The sequence below is a fragment of the Cupressus sempervirens genome, chromosome 3 (genome assembly GCF_028749045.1).
Source record: "Cupressus sempervirens isolate cs-2001-9-10 chromosome 3, ASM2874904v1, whole genome shotgun sequence".
NCBI lineage: Eukaryota > Viridiplantae > Streptophyta > Pinopsida > Cupressales > Cupressaceae > Cupressus > Cupressus sempervirens.
In genome coordinates, this window is record NC_143120.1 from 1,015,075,325 (window position 1) to 1,015,083,608 (window position 8,284).

Sequence of the window (8,284 nt, forward strand, 5' to 3'; positions counted from 1 at the left end):
TCTAAAGTAGGTTTCATATCATATGTTTTTATTACTTTGTAGGTAAAGCCATTGATATGGGTTGAAGCTCAAGTAGAAAACCATTCAAGAAGCTGGGTTGAACAGTAGGAAAGTTGGATTGAAGAGATTGAAGATCGATCTTAACTATTATATTATGATAGGTTTTGATTAAAACTTTCTTTAATGAAAAGATGCAAATCTATCCTTGTTCAATTTATATACTCCACATTTTTAAAAAATTTATAGATTCAATGTTTAATCTTTTTTATCCAACTATCTTCCTATTGAAGCCTGTCCTAACTAGATTTGTATCCTTAGCATTCAACAAAGTTATGAATTGTATCCTCATTTTATTTTTTCCTAAATTTCACCACAACTTCCTAGTAGGGTGTTTTATATAAGTTGTTTCTTGAAACTTTTACTTAAAAGAGCTATTACTATTCATGGCTTTCCTAAACATTGTTTCTTGTTTATTTATTGAAGTTAGCTTGGGTTGTATCTCGATATGTTTTGTGTATTTATTTTAGTGAAAGTTGCAAAGGGCTAATATGAAATTACATTTTTTTAAAAGCACATGTAAGAAAACTTTCATGGAGCTCCCTAATCATTTGTTGTTATGAGAATTTGCTATTTCAAACTGTGATAACAAATTATAATATTAGAATTTTGTGTTATTTTGTCATTCTGTTTGTTTATGGCCTCAATGTTTCTTTTGAACACAAACTAGTTTCTTATTTCAGTTCTAAGGTGATAGGGAACAAATTACTTCCCAAGCATGTCCCTCTAGATTTAGGGGTGTTCATGAAATTTGCAAAATGGATCTTTGTTTTTGTTGTTGTTATGATTTAACTTCTAAAACGTGAAGTCAAAAGCTAAATAGTAATTTTTTTAAGTATGATCATGATAGTTTGATGGTTGGGCTTTGTTTTTGACAAAAAGAATGTAGAAAGGTCTCAATAGAAGGGTAGCAGAAACGGTTGGAACTTTCAAATAAATTTCATGATGCAATTAAGGTTTGTTCTATATTTGAATTTGATTTTCTAATATACAGATAAGACATCTACACATTCTGATTCTTAGCACGATATTTATGTTTTATTTGCCCTAGGTTGATTGCTAAGTATAGGCTTACTATGCCAGTAATTTATGTTGTCATCCCAAGATTGACAACAAATCAACTGAGATGGGGCTTTACGAGTGCATTTCAGGTATGCTATACATATTAAAAAAGAAAGTTGTTTTGTTTTTCTTCTGCCTAAGTGACATGGATTAAAAATCAAAGTAGCTTTATTATTTTGTGTAAGTTTTTTTTCAAATCATTCAAGTAATTTTAATTAAATAAAAAATGATGAGATCAATATGCACATCTCAAAAAATTATGGTGCTGCTTTGTTGGCATTAATATCCAGACATATTTTTGATCCAGTTTCATATATCGATGTATTCAATCTAATGCCACATCATTGTAATATTTCTTCATAATATTTGTTTTCATTGAACCTTCCCAATTTTACTAGCTTTTGCTTCCATGGTTTCACTACTTCTATATTTGTATAATCAGTTTCACTACATGATATTGTAGTGCACAAAATATATATTGTACATTCCTAGTCCACCATAGCCAGAAAACTGTGTGCATGTTCAAGAGATTGTTTCTATCATAGTTTATCTTTATAAGAAAGCTTCTGAAAAGAGAAATGTAAGGAATCAATTTTAGCAAAATTGTCAGTACTCAATGATTTAAGAAACATAAGTGTGACATATTAAGGCTTGAGAAGGAGTGAGGCAAAGGGAGGAGACAAGGGAGGTGAAGCTTCCAGCTATGTCATTCTCAACTACCTCCAACATCAAACCAAATCAAACCTCCTAAACCCTACGTAACTTCATTTGGTCACATCTTATATTTGAGTAGGATGGCATCTTATTGGTGCTCCTTCCATTATTTCATGATATATTATTATCAAGCCATCCAATCGGCTATAGGACAAAGATGATTCCTGAACAATCAAACTAGCAATACAGTCAATCTGCATTACATTTGGACACTTGGTTTGAGGTTCATCTCATCGATTCCCATTCATCACAAGATCTTTATCTGATTAGACCTTGATAGAAAACATTGAGATTTCCTAAGCCCCATGCAAGCTTCAATCTCCACATATCATAAAGCCTGTATATAGAGCTAAGCATTCTCACACCATTTGAGAGCTGATGCAAGTGAAGCTTCCACCTACGAGATGCTCAACTCTATATATAGGTTTTATGATATGTGGAGATTGAAGCCTGCACGATTTGGGCTTGGGGTTCGAGGAATCTCAATGTTTTCTATTGAGGTCTAATCAGATAAAGATCTTGTGATGAATGGGAATCGATGAGATGAACCTCAAACCAAGTGTCCAAATATAATGCAGATCAACCGTATTACTAATTCAATTTTTCAGGAAACATCTTTGTCCTATAGCTGATTGGATGGCTTGATAATAATATATCATGAAATAATGGAAGGAGCACCAATAAGACACCATCCTGCTCAAATATAAGATGTGACCAAATGAAGTTATGTAGGGCTTAGGAGGTTTGATTTGGTTTGATGTAGCTGGAAGCCAAAAAAAAATTATTTTTTGTTTTACTTTGTATCTATCGCTATTGTCAGCCACACGAATTCTGATGGGGTTGCTGTAGTGGTGATGTCCAACTGTCATTGCAATTGCAAGGGTGTCCATCGCAATTGTGATATCAGCCACAAGCATTGCGATGGGGTTGCTGTGGTGATGACGCCCAACTATAGTTGCAATTGAAAGGGTGTCCGTTGCAATTGTGACATCAGCCACAAGAATTGTGATGGGGTCTCTATAGCGGTGATGCCCCAACTGCTATTGCAATTACTTGATGTCCATTGCTATTGCGACGTCAACCCCAAGAATTACGATGGGGTTGATGTCACAATAAAGTGGTTGCATAGCAACGAATATGCATCATAATTACAATGGTAAAGGATAGACGTCGTAATTTGTGACTAAAAAATAGCAACATCTATGACAGTCATAGTGGTGACACATTTCTATCGTAATTGTGACACATAGCCATCACAAAACGATGCCAAATGTATTAGTGAAAGTAGTTGTAATTTATGCCTAGGAGGTCCAATAATAATATTAAGGTATACAAATATTGTTTATTAATTATATCAGATATACTAAAAAATTGTCCTTAACTATATTGTTAAAAAAGATTGATTGTTTGTTATCATTTAATACTTATATCTATAATTTCAAAGTTTATGTAAGTCAAAACACAAACACCTTTTTATAGATAACTTCTACTACATAATATACATCTATCTCTCTAAATATATAAATTAAAAAAATTTAAAAAAATAAATTAGTATATGCTCTTACTACCAATAATGCCGTAAAATAAAATATTTTGGTATATATAAACTAAAATATTTCAATATAAATATATTAATTTTTAATAAAATTTTAATTTTTTATAAATAGATAATAAATTTATCCAACACAAATTCTATATAAAACATGTGACATTTAATTTTAATCACTTATTATATAATAATTATTAAAATGATTATAATTTTATAAAGAAGAAAAGGAAGAGATTTCAGCTAACCAAATTTAGAGTTAGTAGAGAGAGCATTAGTAAAGTAAAGGTAGTGGTTAAAAGAATTATTATGGCTAAAAGAATTTTTAATTTATATTATTCAATTAAATATAATTTATATATATATATATATATATATATATATATATATATATATATATATATATATATATATATATATATATATATATATATATATATATATATATATATATATATATATATATATATATATATATATATATATATATATATATATATATATGTTATTATAATTTTTTAATATAAGTATTGTCATATTATATATAATTAATTCATTTTTTGTTTAAAAAAAAGGCTAAATGTAACCATAAAATAGAAATAAGATTAACTTGTCCTATGTTTGCTATTTTTGCAATAAAAATAAATAAATAATTTGCAAGAACTAATTAATCGTATGACATTTTTGCTATCTTAGTTCCTATAATAATTTTTTGTCGGACTTCTTTTTTTTTACTATGTTTTGTCAAATTAAAAACAAGATTAACTAACAATTTTATGAAATCTATGGCAACATACCTTTCATTTTTGTGAACAATTGAGATCATTTTAATCATCTTGCATTGCCTATTAATCAATTTCAATCTTTGAATAAATATTGAGGTTGGAACACTTCAAAATAGGGATACCTTTGGCATAAAAATTTCATAACCACCATTCGACAAAGTCAACCATCAAAATTATACAATTATCATTAAGTAAGACTTGTTCTCTAGTTGGCTCTTTGTAAACCTTTGAACTTCACCAATAGACCATGAGCCATTTGAATTTGAATGGTATTTCATAATGTTTTTTGACAAAAATTGGGTCATTGGTATATTTTTTTTCATTGATTCTGGAAACTTTTAAAGCTATAAATGAGAAGAGTTAAGTTTACACTTTTCAAAATGTTATGTTTGAATTTCTAATTATTTTGAGTTTTCTATAGCATTTTATTTGTTCAGTATTCTATTTAAAAATATAATTGCATGTCTATATGGTCAATCATGATGCCACATCATCATTTTTTTGTGAAAGTGACAAAAATGATCTCCAAAAGAGTAAGACCCATAGATACGCATTAAATCATGTTTAATGGTGCACTAATGTGGCACCACATGAGTGGTGGTTTCTAAAAAAAATTCTTCCTTTTGATAAGAAAATTTTAGTGCACCACTATAGATCTATTTATTTCATATATTGACATTAATTGTTGATCAAACATCACATCTTTTAGACCCTTTCACTTATTCACTCTTGTCCCCTACACTATACCTCAAATACATACCATGACACAAGAGTAACCCAATACAAAAAAATTTCTTCGATTTAAAAAATAAATTAACATTTAGTTATAATTTAATTATAATGCTAAAATTAATAAATATAAATATTTAATAAAATGTAGGACCCTACTTTTATACATTAAAATAGTATTAATATTTAACATATTACAATTGTAAGAGAAATAATATTGCTTTTTAATTATAGATCTATTTAAATTGGCATGGATTTTATTTGAGGTTATCTATAGTCATTATATTTCAAAATATAATTTAGTATTTAAAATTTCAAAATATAATTTAGTATTTAAATTGTGCTTTTTCTTTTGTACACTAACACTTTGGTGTGTGTATTGCAGTATTTGTAGATGATTGGTATTAGTAAAATAGTTTTGAATTATATAATCTTTGATTTGGCTATTCAATTACATATAGGCAATTCAAAATATATGTCACAACCCTTTAAGATGATTAAGTATTAGAAAATATTACACATTTAATCAAATTCATACTAAGTCATGTAGTCTGTTAACAATTACTTTCAAAGTGTTCAACTCTTGTGTGCTTAAGTTTGAATAAGGCAACAAGAATGATCCTGTAGGTGAATAGTAATGCAATTAAAAAGAAATAAGGTGCTTATAAGAACTCAACATTAACTATTTTTTTATGCTACCTTGAGGATTTCTCAATTTATATATCATATCAAGAGTATAATTTTATTTTATTTTAATTTAAATTTAAAATTGAAGACATTCAGTATATAACGAAGAATAAGCATGCATACATAGAATAAAGTATAAAAAATTATAATAATAATAATTTTTTATTGCATACTATTAAGAAAGAAAAAAAATTAAAAGTAACATAAAATAAATTGTTGGTGTGTAGATTTAATGGCATGCAAAGATTGTCTATAAAATAATGGAATGTAAAATTACTTATCATGCCTTCTAATTAGCCAAAAAATTGTTTAAAACTCTAACACTAAACAAGTAGCAAAATAATCCATATCCCTAGGTTTCTTTTCTTTGATATAAAATATGTGCACGTCATGATATTCTCAAGCTACTAGCATTATATTGCCTTATATTTTTATTTAACAAAGTGATATTATTTTAGCCTAGTGCTAATAAATAAAAAGTTTTTCATGATTATCATGTATTAAAATAAAAATTTCTTAAAAATAATTACCTACATATTAACAATCCACATTTTCAAAATGAATGACAGTTTAGAATTGAGATAATTTATGATGAAAAAATATTATACTATTAATTGGATTTTTTTAACAAAAATAAAACCCTATATTCTAGAATTATATTATATTAATGACAATATCTTTTAATATTATATTATTTTATTAGGATATTTTATCCTTTTTCATTTATGTTTCAATATTTATATCTTATTCTTAAGTCACAAATACTAATTAAAATGAATAAAAATATACTAATTTTATATATTTGTTTGTTAAAATTTATAGAATAACCTTTTTTTTTAAAAGCTATCTTTTACAACTTTATAGAAATATCTTTTTAAATTATTATCTTATTTTATTAAAATATTTTATTGTAATTTATAACACCTAAAATAAATGATTGAATGAAAAAGGTGAGAGAAACTAACTTTTCATTCCTTATTTAATTTCAATAATTTAAAAATAACATATATTCTTGTAAATTAGTGTGCCCTCTCTCTATCCCTCTCGCCCTTCCTCTACATATTCCTTCACATATCTATATCTTTCTATCTCTTTATGTCTTCCTCTAACATTCAGTCCCTCTTTCGATTTCCACTTATTCCTTTTATTGTCTATATCATTGCATCTCTCCCTATAGAAACCCTCTATATTTCCTTAATTATGTCAGGTTTTCCTATCCATTCTATCCCTATCTTTATTTCCTTTAATGTTCCCCTGTAAAATCTTCCCTATTACTCTCTCCATTTATGTCTCTCATCATCCCTCTCTGTTACTCTAGTAGTATATGTTCAGCAAAATATTTAAGGACTCAAAAGGAAATATGTGCGAAGCATTGCGGTGAAACCTCAAAAAATGAGAGATTCATTAATTCCATTACATGAATGTTTGTTGGAGATAACCAATATATTAGTTCATTCAATTTTTCATCGTCAAAAGGGGCTTCATTGGGAATGATTCAATATGATTGCGACAAAAGAATATACATCGGACTAGTTAAGCGAGAAGTTTACAGGGTAGACAGGCTGTTGATTAGGGTAAAAGAGGCCATAGTGTTTCTCAGTCTCATCTCCAGTCTTCAAATTCTTGTTGAAAAGAGCGAAGATATAAGTCTCAATGCTGCTTCCAGGCCTCTTCGGAGTCCCTGCGCTTGACAACACATGCTGGATTAGATTATTCACGTATGTCTGCACATTCTCAATGGCTGCCACATCATTCCCCGCAGAAGGCCATCCGCTCTCAGTTATCACAATCGGCAGATCCGGATGTCCTAGGGATCCCATTGCAGAGAGAAGAGTAGCAACCATGGCGTCAAACAAGTTGGTGTAGGACAAATTGCCTTCTACGACAGGATTCGTGGGGTTAAAGAGCGCGTATTCTAAAGACATTTGGTTCCTGTTGCGGTTGTAGCTGTGGTAGGGATGGATGTTAGCCATGAAAGGAGAGCCGTGGTCTTGCAGGAACTGCAGAATAGAACTCATGTTGTCTTTCACGTTGTCGCCGAATGTTCCCTGTGACGGAGGGAAACCGTTGCCAATGACTGTCATGGCGTGGGATGTGGAGACCTTTATGTTGCTCTGCAGATTCGCATTCTCAAGCGCTGTTTGGATGCTTTTTAATTGTGGGGACAAGATATGGCACGTACTCATAATTTCCTCCCATTGCCAAAACCTCGTTTCCTACAGAAATGTATGTGATATTAGTTGGAAGGATAGAAAGCTTTGATGTTGTCGTTTACCCACCCGTTTGCAGAATCTTGGTTTGTAGCAATCGCCTGCAACTCACTGTTGTCCACTCCTACAATTACGTTGATTCCAGAATTTGCAAAGGTTTAAGTACATCGTGGTTCGCTACAAAAATTCTTATTTTCCTGATATTATTTTTCTTAATTAAAGAAACCGCATCACCAGCACTTGGTAAATCGTTTCCTTGCGATCCCTAGTTGACTCCTATTTCCTGACAGTCTACAAAAGAAACATGTTGTCTTAGATTGATAAGATCATAAAACAGGAGAAGTTGCTTCCGTATTTACTTGAATGTATAAATATGAAATATGAAATTGGAGGTTTCTATTGTCAAATGAAGTGACATATACTTTACCTGCATGCAAAGCCCTAAGAAGAATGTCAGTCCAAGAGATTAGTTTATGCTTGTTGAGGAGCACCAT

General features: G+C 29.7%; 1 pseudogene; it reads right to left on the reverse strand.

The window, feature by feature from the left end:
- Nucleotides 1–7,109: 7,109 nt before the first annotated feature.
- On the reverse strand, nucleotides 7,110–8,284 carry LOC149570207 (glucan endo-1,3-beta-glucosidase-like; annotated as a pseudogene).